Source organism: Symphalangus syndactylus, chromosome 20, assembly GCF_028878055.3.
Source record: "Symphalangus syndactylus isolate Jambi chromosome 20, NHGRI_mSymSyn1-v2.1_pri, whole genome shotgun sequence".
NCBI classification, from domain to species: Eukaryota; Metazoa; Chordata; class Mammalia; order Primates; family Hylobatidae; genus Symphalangus; species Symphalangus syndactylus.
The window spans coordinates 25,857,006-25,867,905 of record NC_072442.2 but is presented as its reverse complement, the minus strand read 5'-3'; the positions used below and the strand labels follow the sequence as shown (position 1 = coordinate 25,867,905).

At 48.0% G+C, this 10,900-nt stretch overlaps 1 protein-coding gene across 4 annotated transcripts in view; it reads left to right on the top strand.

Annotated features, from left to right (window-relative positions):
* Positions 1-5,750: 5,750 nt before the first annotated feature.
* ACACA (acetyl-CoA carboxylase alpha) overlaps positions 5,751-10,900 on the top strand; it is a 275,744-nt gene continuing 270,594 nt past the window's right edge. For 2 of the 4 annotated variants that reach the window (XM_055257046.2, XM_063628640.1), the window contains exon 1: positions 5,752-5,908. The gene's annotated coding sequence lies outside the window, so the exon portion shown is untranslated. Of the gene's footprint in view, positions 5,909-10,900 lie in introns of all 4 variants that reach the window. The other 2 variants (XM_055257045.2, XM_063628639.1) reach the window with 2 other exon arrangements.

The following is a 10,900-nucleotide window of genomic DNA, read 5'->3' as shown; positions in this document are numbered from 1 at the left end:
ATCTTGGAGAATATGGGACTTCCAAGGACTAGAAAGATTCAGAAAAATAGGAGAAAAGTTGGACAAGTCTGCCACCATAAACAAAGGTATAAGGATAAGAATAAGCATGGCAAGTGCCAGAAGCCAGATTAAAGTTTAACTATTGGTGGTCAGCAGGAAATAATATCCCAATAATTCCTCTATTCTCTGTCCTAAAGATTGATCACTGACCTTGTTATCTACGAATCTGGATTCATGGTCAGACAGCCCCAGGACAGGGGGCTCTTCATGGTTCTATTTTCTTTTCTTTTTTTTTCTTGAGATGGAGTCTCTCTCTGTCTCCCAGGCTGGAGTGCAGTGGCGCTGTTGGCTCACTACAACCTCTGCGTCTCGGGTTCAAGTGATTCTCCTGCCTCAGCCTCCTAAGTAGCTGGGATTATAGGTGCCCGCCACCATGCCAGGCTGATTTTTGTACTTTTAGTAGACATGGGGTTTTGCCACATTGGCCAGCCTGGTCTCGAACTCCTGACTTCAGGTGATCTGCCCGTCTTGGCCTCCCAAAGTGTTGGGATTACAGGCATGAGCCACCATGCCTGGACTCTTTTCTTTTTTTTTTTTTTTGAGATGGAGTCTTGCTTTGTTGCTCAGGCTGGAGTACAGTGGTGCAATCTTGGCTCACTGCAACCTCTGTCTCCTGGGTTCAAGTGATTCTCCTGCCTCAGTCTCCCAAGTAGCTGAGACTACAGGCACGTGCCACCATACCCAGCAATTTTTTTATTTTTTATTTTTATTTTTTTGACAGAGTCTCACTCTGTCACCCAGGCTGGAGTGCAGTGGCATGATCTCGGCTCACTGCAACCTCTCCCTCCCGGGTTCAAACAATTCTCCTGCCTCAGCCTCCTGAGTAGCTGGGATTACAGGCGCCTGCCACCATGCCCAGCTAATTTTTTGTATTTTTAGTACAGACAGGGTTTCGCCATATTGGCCAGGCTAGTCTTGAACTCCTGATCTCCGGTGATCCACCCGCCTCGCCCTCCCAAAGTGCTGGGTTTACAGGCATGAGCCACTGTGCCCTGCCGCAAATTTTGTATTTTTAGTAGAGACAGGGTTTCAGTATGTTGGCCAGGCTGGTCTAGAACTCCTGACCTCCGGTGATCCACCCGCCTTGTGCTCCCAAAGTGCTGGGATTACAGGCGTGAGCCGCCGTACCCAGCCCATGGTTCTATTTTCTATTAAGGCACTTTCTTTCCTCCCTTGATTCAACTCAAACCTGACTTGAGAGACTTTCTTGTCCTAAGAGTGACAGGTATTGAAGGCCTTGTTGTTCAACAGAGACTCCGGCAGCAAAGAGGGGAACAATAATGATAAATCTTAAACGACTGTTCTCAAACTTCAGGGTGATTATTAGGGATGCTTTAAAAAAAGAAAAAGTCGGCCAGGTCCAGTGGCTCACACCTGTAATCCCAGCACTTTGGGAGGCCAAGGCGGGTGGATCACAACGTCAGGAGTTTAAGACCAGCCTGACCAACATGGTGAAGCCGTGTCTCTCCTAAAAATACAAAAATTAGCTGGGCATGGTGGCACACACCAGTAATCCCAGCTACTTGGGAGGCTGAGGCAGAAGAATCACTTGAACCCGGGAGGTGGAGGTTGCAGTGAGCCGAGATTGTGCCACTGCACTCCAGCCTGGGTGACAGAGCGAGATTCCGTCTCAAAAAAAAAAAAAGAAAAGAAAAAGAAAAAGAGAAAAAGTCAACCAGGTGTGGTGGCATGTCCCTGTAGTCCCAGCTACTTGAGAGGCTGAGGTGGCAGAATCGCTTGAGCCCAGGAGTTGGGGCTGCAGTGAGTTATGATTGTGCTGCTGCACAAAAAAAAAAAAAAAAAAAAAAAAAGGGCTAGGAATCTGCATTTTTAACAAGCACCCCAGTGTTTTTTTTTTTTTTGAGATGGATTCTCGCTCTGTCGCCAGGCTGGAGTGCAGTGGTGCGATCTCAGCTCACTGCAAGCTCTGCCTCCCGGGTTCACGCCATTCTCCTGCCTCAGCCTCCGGAGTAGCAGGGACTACAGGCGCCCGCCACCACACTCGGCTAATTTTTTGTGTTTTTAGTAGAGACGGGGTTTCACCATGTTAGCCAGGATGGTCTCGATATCCTGACCTCATGATCCACCCGCCTCGGCCTCCCAAAGTGCCGGGATTACAGGCATGAGCCACCGCGCCTGGCGCACCCTAGTGTTTGTTTCATCAGGTGGTCAGTGGGACATACTTTGAGAAACGATGCCCTAATATAAATATTTGACCGAAAAATGCCAAATGAAGCTGTCTGCACAGTGGCGCATATAATGTTTATATATATCTGGGTTTATCAATTTTTGAGAATTTATCTTTTCTCATCTATGGCTATTACAAATTCATATGGCTATCATCTAAAGAGTGTGACACAGACACTCTGTTTTAATGTGCTAGTTTTGTCTTCTTAAATAGACTATAATCACCTCGAAGACAGGGACCTCTCATACTTTTCTGACTTTACCCACAGGAAGATAAGAAAGCAACTTTAAGGTTGGAAGGTAGCTGGGATGCTCAGGATGAATCACTAATACCTTTACATCACCTTGAAAACCCTGGAAGTCATATATTTGGGATTTTGTATTCGTTTTCTAGGGCTGCTATAACAAAGTACCACAGACTGGTGGCTTAAACAACAGAAATGCATTTCCTCAGTTCTGAAGGCTAGAAGTCCAAGATTAAGGTGTCAGCAGTTAGTTTTTTTCTGATACTTTCTCCTTGGCTTGTAGATGGCCATGGATGCCCTATGTCTTCATATGTGTGTCTGTGTCCTCGTTGCCTCGTCTTATAAGGACGCCAGTCATACTGGATTAGGGCCCACCCTTATGACCTCATTTTAATTTAATTACCTCTATAAAGACTTTGTCTCCAAATACACTCACATTCTGAGGTTCTAGGGGTTAGGACTTCAACATATGAATTTTGGGATACAATCCAGCCCATAACAGACTTCTAGTATTAGCTTCTAGAAATGTACCACTCATCCTTCTCTTCCATTTGTTAGTCTCATATAGTAAGTTCTCTCCACCCTTTGGTTCTCTTCCTCCGCCTCTTACAGACGTAATAGCTTGTGTAGCAATAACTCATGGAGCAGCTCTAAAGAACCTACAGTAGGGATGGGCAGGTTGTGGCATGCACCAAACACCATAACACTCAGGGGTTGCTGAAATTCCAGTTGTACTGTCTTAAAGACACAGCTCTTTGCTCATTCTCTGCCCAGCTGTCTTAGCATTTGGTGATAAGAATTAGATTATTAGATCCTCTGTAAGTGACCTTGGTATCGTAACTCATCCTTCCTTAATTACTTTTTTTTTTTTCACTGTAGCTTCTATTAGGCCTTTCTTTGGCCAGTTCTTTAGCAAGCTGAATTATTTAAAATAATCAGTGAGGTCAAAAGCAGGACATGCAGGGGCTGGCTGAAATTTCACATAAGGACAGTTTTTGAGGGTAAATCCCTGGTTTTGCAGAGCTCCTAAAGCTGGTAAACAGCAACACCATTAAAAATCCTGGAGAGACTTGGCGTGGTGGCTCACGCCTGTGGCCAGCACTTTGGGAGGCCAAGGTGGGCGGATCACGAGGTCAAGAGATTGAGACCATCCTGGCCAACATGGTGAAATCCCGTCTCTACTAAAAATACAAAAATTAGCTGGACTTGGTGGTGTGTGCCTGGAGTCCCAGCTATTCAGGAGGCTGAGGCAGGAGAATCGCTTGAACCTGGGAGGCAGAGGTTGCAGTGAGCTGAGATTGCACCACGGCACTCCAGCCTGGGTGACAGAGCGAGACTCCATCCCAAAAAAAAAAAAAAAAAAAAGAATCCTAGGGAAAGAATTCCTATTACTTAATAGGATCTAGGAAAGGTAAAAGAAAAATAAGAGGCAACCGCATGGTTTTTAGTTCTTTTAAAGTCACTCCCTTCATGTCAGCTTCAGAGACTGCTGTTATGGAAAGGCAAGGCTTCCCTCTTCCCAGGCCATTTTTTTCGGTGAGTCAAATCAAACATCTTACTAAACCAGGGAGTCTTGCCCAATTATCTTTTTCCCTCCACTACCTTTGTCCAACTGATTGATGCATCAGTGATACAATTATTGTGAAATATGAATCCCTGTTCTGTAAAGTCCACATCTTCTTTCCTAAGTTCTCTGCTTCCAATCCCTGTTATTTAATTAATTTATTTATATAGAGATGGGGTCTTTTTACGTTGCCAGTGCTGGGGTGCAGTGGCTATTCACAGGCGCAGGCGTGGTACACTACATACAGCCTTGAACCCCTCGCCTCAAGCCATCCACCCACCTCAACCTTCTGAGTAGGTGGGACTACAGTCCAGGTACATGCCATTGTGCTTGACCCTATTATTTTAAAAATGGGTTGATAAATTCTTCGGGAAGCCCCACTTAGTGGGATTATGAGGGCTCCTAGATAAATATTGTTCCTTGTTGACCAATCTTTCCCTCTTCCTGCCTCAGCTTCCGCCAAGAACTTCTTACCGGGGCATGTATTTCTATCCTATTCACTTTTTACCCTCTGGCGTAGAACTTCTTCCTACCAAACTGTCATCCTCTGCACCTCTCCTGGCCTTCCTCACAAGTTTGTAAGCATTAAGAAGGTGCGCCGCATGCTTCATTAAATTCCTCCTTGGAAGGGCTGAGTTCACCCTGTTCTTCTCAAGTGCAATTTTCTCCAAGTTTCTTCCCTACGCAATGTTTGTATTGTGTTGGGACCCCTTCCAGTTATTATTAATTTTCAACACACAGCTACGATTAAAGTCTTGCTATGAAGTAACCGGCAAAACTGGAGACACCGACTGGCTTCCTCTCAAAGGCTCGGCGTGCCCACAGTGGAGGACGAGAAGCTTTCTCCAATCCGAAAAGTCTAGAACGCTTTGGCAACTATTTTGCTCAGGGCAGGCAGAAGACGGTGGTTCTTTGGTACAGTCCCCTTCTTACTGAGCTTCGTTTACTGAGGCTTCTCCTTAACACGCCAGGATCCAGCATGTATAACACCTTTCGAGTGGGCTGTCTCGGGGCTGAGGAGCGAAACGGGGGGCTGGTTATGGAGTTCCAGCATGGGGTTACTTAGCTCGCCCAGACTTGGAAACCAGCCAGCGTGATGAGGACAGGTAGTGGACGCGATTGCCCACCCCTTGTTAATGTGTTAGGATTAAATAGACAATTAAACGGGCCCGCACACCGCCTGCCCCATTCAGCCCGCCTTAATTCTGGGTTCCCTTTCCCCCCTCTACAGGCCGGTTAGTCCTGGCCCCTCACTTGGGACGCCTCTGTCCCTGCTGCGAGGCGCATGCGGGACCGCTTCCCCCACTCCTCTCTCCGCCAGGAAGAGGAGCCGAGGGGCTGGCCCGCACCCGGCTGTGGCAGAAGGGGCCGCGAAGGCCTGGCCAGGGGCGCCACGACTGCCCAGGGCCCGCCCGCGGCCCGCCCGCCCTCTAGCCGCTCGGCCCCGAATGGCAGATCCGCGCTCGGACCATCGACATCGCCTCACATCGCCCCGCCCCGCGCCGCCCTCTCATTGGCTGCCGCTGAGCCCTCGGGCCCGCGCCTCGCCCCCCGGCGGCCCTGGCCTCGCCGCAGCTCGGAGCGGGGTCGGAGGTGAACGGCCTGGAGTAACCCCGGACGTAGTCACCACTTGGGGCTCGCCGGCTGAGGTGGGAGGCTGGGGTGGGGCGGGGCAGGGCGGGGCGGGGGCGGGTCAGGCCCCCTGAAGCCCCGCCCCTTCTCCGTGTGCCGGGCCGGCCTGGTGCTGCGAGCCTGTCAGCCATCGCCGGAGCCGCCGGCGTCTCCTCCCGCCCAGCAGTTCCTCCACGCAGGGCCTCCGGAACCGCCCGACTGCACACGTTGCCACTCTGAGGTGAGGTGAGGGCCGGCCCAGAACCTGTGACCGGGGACCTGGAGAAATTGGGGCCAAGGGAGGGGCGGCGGCAGACAGGGGGCCGCCTCCCAGCCTCCGCTCGCCCGCACGCGGCCTGGGCTTCACACTGTCCAGACCCGGTGCCGGGCAGCCCAGCCCTTCCCGCAGCTCTGAGGCCTTGAGGTCCCCTCCCTAGAGACATGGAGAGGTCTGGGGTCTCGGGAGGTGGGAATTCAGATCCCGGAACTGGGAGGCGTACAGTTCAGGGCTCCTCTAGGAAGGGGCTGGAGTTTCTGCCTGGAACTCGCCCCCCACCCCTCCTGCCCAGCTCCAGCGTGGTCTGATTCCTTCCAGACCCCTCTCCAATCCGATTCTGGGCTCGGGAGAGGGAGAAGACCACGTGGGAAGGGGGCGTTGCGGGTTGGGTCTGATTGCATTGAAAGTCCTCTCTCTCTTGCAGAGTGAGGTGTGGGGTGCAGACCTCACTTGCTCTCTCCGTGCCTTTGTATCGTGGCGAGAGTCAGGGCCAGGCAGGTTGTCCCTGCCAGTTCCTGTTCCCAGGATTTTATTATGTTCTCTGCGAGGGACGTAGTAAATGTACATGCCTTTTGTTACTCTCTCCTTCTCGTTTGCCATGCTGATCAAGGGAAGTTACTGGAAACAGAACGTACGAAGCTGATGTGAAACTAATGATTTCACAGGAAAATGTGCGTGTCCTGCCCGGATCCGGGCCAACAATATTTTGGATTTTGGAGTGGGAGAGTGGACGCTAATGGACACTTGAAATCACCTCTAAAAATCAGGGACTTCGTGTAGGCCTTGTGGGTTTTATAGAGGCATTTAAGAATATAACTGCTCAGGAGAAATAGTTTAATTTCAGATATTTTTGTTTGGGGGTTTAAGACTGGAATAAAAAAAGACCCTAGGCCTTCCTGATTCCGTTTCTACTTAAGCGATGTTTCAGTAATTTCCTAATGTGCGGATAAACCTAATAACCACATCTTCAGTCTCAGAAGTTTATTTCCTTGGATTTTCTCTCTTTCCATTCATTTTTTTCCCTCCCAATTCGGTAGTATAGATTGAGAAGCATGCTTTCTTTGGTTACGTGGTCTCTTCTCCCTCAGCAGGGAGAAATACTCATATTTGTCCCTTCTGGAGGGGGATGCCCTGGATGTCTGTGATGAGAAGGATTTCTGTGCAGCTTATTTGACAGGCACTTTTCAGAAAAGCATTGTGGCCTAATAGAGCAGGACCACAGTTAACCTGTCCAGATAGATGCCTGCTTGCTACAAATAGCAAGTTTCTTCCCACTTCTCTTGCCTCAGTTTCTTCATTTCTCAGTAAAACTGAATGCGTAACAGGAGGACTGATGTGAACCCAAGAATATTAAACATTTTAAAGTGGGCATATGAAAGATGCCAAAGGTAAAGTATTAATTTATGAAGCCATCTGTGTTTACTAGGGTTGTAGAATTTTGTTGTTGTTGTTTTGTTTGTTTGTTTGAGATGGAGTCTTGCTCTGTCACCCAGACTGGAGTGCAATGGTGCGATCTCGGCTCACTGCAACTTTCATCTCCTGGTTTCAAGCGATTCTCCTGCCTCAGCCTCCCGAGTAGCTGGGATTACACACGTGCGCCACTACGCCTGGCTAATTTTTGTATTTTCGGTAGAGACAGGGTTTCACCATGTTGGCCAGGCTGGTCTCCAACTCCTGACCTCAGGTGATCCACCCTCCTCGGCCTCCCAAAGTGCTGGGATTATAGGCATGAGCCACCACGCCAGGCTTGTTTTGTTTTGATTTACCAGTGCATAATAGAAGTACATCAAGCATAAGATTAAATTGCTTTTTAAAAAGGAAGTCTTGGGAAATGGTGGCATTTATCTTAGTGAATTTATAGTTCAATAACTAGGTAATGCTGAAGACCTGGTATTGTGAAAGCCAGCCTCAGAGAACACTCTCATCTGATGTTGACCTCTCTAAAGTGCTGTGAACAGGTTCAGGTGTAGATCACTATGTGACACTATTTCCTTTGCAGTCAATGACTGGGAAAATTTTTATACCTGTCACGTGGACTGATTTAACAGGTCTAGGGCTAGTGTCTTTCTTTCTTTAAAATCTTTTTTTCCTTTAATTGGATGGCTAATATCCTAATAGTCTTAGTTGAGGAAAGAAGTAAATTAAAATAGAAACTGTGGAATAATACATTAGAAATTAGTATTTTCAATTGTGGGGGGAGAAGAGAATCCTTCTGTAATTCAGAAAAAAAAGTTATGTCATTATCTAACATGTTCTTAAAGATTAATAATTATAGGAGCTGCCGGGCGCGGTGGCTCACTCCTGTAATCCCAGCACTTTGGGAGGCAGAGGCGGGCGGATCATGAGGTCTGGAGATCGAGACCATCCTGGCGAACACAGTGAAACCCCGTCTCTACTAAAAGTACAAAAAATTAGCAGGGTGTGGTGTTGGGCGCCTGCAGTCCCAGCTACTCGGGAGGCTGAGGCAGGAGAATGGCGTGAACCCGGGAGGCAGGAGAATGGCGTGAACCCGGGAGGCAGAGCTTGCAGTGAGCCGAGATTGTGCCACTGCACTCCAGCCTGTGTGACAGAGTGAGACTCCATCTCAAAAACATAAAAAAAAAAAATAATAATAATTATAGGAGCTATGTGTCAAGCATCTTTCCAAACCCGTAAAACAGTAAGATTACAAAAAAGCAAATAAACACTAGAGACTGATTGCCTAAAAAAATTCCTATTAACTATTGAGATAATTACCATTAATCTTCTACTTTAACAGATTATTAACTGTTTTTTTGTTTGTTTCAGTTTAATTTAATTTTATTATTTTTTGGAGTCGGAGTCTCGCTCTTTTGCCCAGGCTGGAGTGCAGTGGCACAATCTTGGCTCACTGCAACCTCCACCTCCCAGGTTCTAGCAATCCTTCCTCAGCCCCCTAAGTAGCTGGGACTACAAGGTGTGTGCTACCATGCCCGGCTAATTTTTTGTATTTTTGGTAGAGACGGGGTTTCGTCATGTCGGCCAGGCTGCTCATAAACTCCTGACCTCAGGTGATCCGCCCGCCTCGTCCTCCCAAAGTGTTGGGATTACAGGCGTGAGCCACCGCATCCGGCCTCAATTTTATTTTATTTATTTATTTATTTATTTGAGACAGAGTTTCGCTCTTGTTGCCCAGGCTGGAGTGCAATGATGCAATCTCGGTTCACCGCAACCTCCGCCTCCCGGGTTCAAGCGATTCTCCTGCCTCAGCCCCCCAAGCAGCTGGGGTTATAGGCATGTGTCACCACGTCTGGCTAATTTTTTTGTATTTTTAGTAGAGATGGGGTTTCTCCATGTTGGTCAGGCTGGTCTCGAACTCCCGACCTCAGATAATCTGCCTACCTCAGCCTCCCAAAGTGTTGGGATTACAGGCGTGAGCCACCGCACTTTGCTATCTTATTTTATTTTTTTGAGACAGAGTCTCACTCTGTCACCCAGGCTGGAGTGCAGTGGTGTGATCTTGGCTCACTGTGACCTCCACCTCCCAGGTGCAAGTGATTCTCCTGCCTCAGCCTCCCATGTAGCTCGGATTACAGATGCCTGCCACCACGCCTGGCTAATTTTTGTATTTTTAGTAGAGACGGGGTTTCACCATGTTGGCCAGCCTGGTCTTGAACTCCTGACCTTGTGATCCATCCGCTTCGGCCTCCCAAAGTGCTGGGATTACAGGTGTGAGCCACTGCGCCTGGCCACTTTATTTTTTATGTATTTATTTATTTTTTTTGGAGATGGAGTCTCACTTTGTCACCCAGGCTGGAGTGCAGTGGTGTGATCTCGGCTCACTGCAACCTCCGCCACCTGGGTTCAAGCAATTCTCCTGCCTCAGCCTCCCAAGTAGCTGGGATTACAGGTGAATGCCACCATGCCCGGCTAATTTTTGTATATTAATAGAGATGGGGTTTCACCATATTGGCCGGGTTGTTCTCTGACGTCAGGTAATCTGCCTGCCTCGGCCTCCCAAAGTGCTGGGATTACAGGCATGAGCCACTGTGCCTGGCCTTTATTTTTAAATGTTTTTTATTTATTTTTTTTTTAGAGATTCTCTCGCTGTGTCACCCAGGCCGGATGGAGTGCAGTGACGTGATCATTGCTCACTGCAGCCTCAACCTGGGCTCAAGCAGTCCTCCACCTTACCTTCTGGAGTGGCTGGGACTGCAGGTGTACACCACTGCGCCCAGCTAATTTTAAATTTTTTTTGTGGGGTGGAGTGGGGGTCTCGCTTTATTGCCCAGACTGGTCTCGAACCCCTGGCTTCAAGTGATCCTCCGACTTCAGCCTCCCAAAGTGTTGGGATTACAGGCATGTGCCGTTGCACTCAGCCTGTTTAATTTTAAAAAACTGTAATGAGTACTGTATTCGCTTGAATCTAATGGACTATTTGAAGGTGATGTTAAACAGGTAAGAAACTATGACAAATAGTATCATAAGGATGTTGCACTTACATGGTGTAAATCTGATTGATATGGCATTAATTCTTATGAGTTTAGCTGGTGAATCTCAGTTAAGTGTTCTCTAATGATGCAGTTCTCTTACTAATTTGTTACTTTTTCAAGCTACCATTGGGCTGTCTAGTCTCAGGATGTTTAAGGAGGCAAGTGAAAAGTGGCTTCAGCAAGAGCTATTCAGTGCCCTACCTAAAGATTGGTGGCCCCAGTTGGTCTTGCCTTCCGATGATGTTGAGACTTAGACTCATTCCATCCTTTTAGCATGCCATACTCATGCTGTTTTATATAAGGAACCACAATAACGTTTACCATTCCATGACATCAGGACTGGAAATTGCATGGCAGTACTATTTATGGAGTGGTTATTTCAGATAGAATAAAATTGTATAAATTATTTTCTTTATTTTGAGACAGGGTCTCTCTCTGTCATCCAGGCTGGAGTGCAGTGGTGCAAACATGGCTCACTACAACCTTGACCTGGACTCAAGCGATC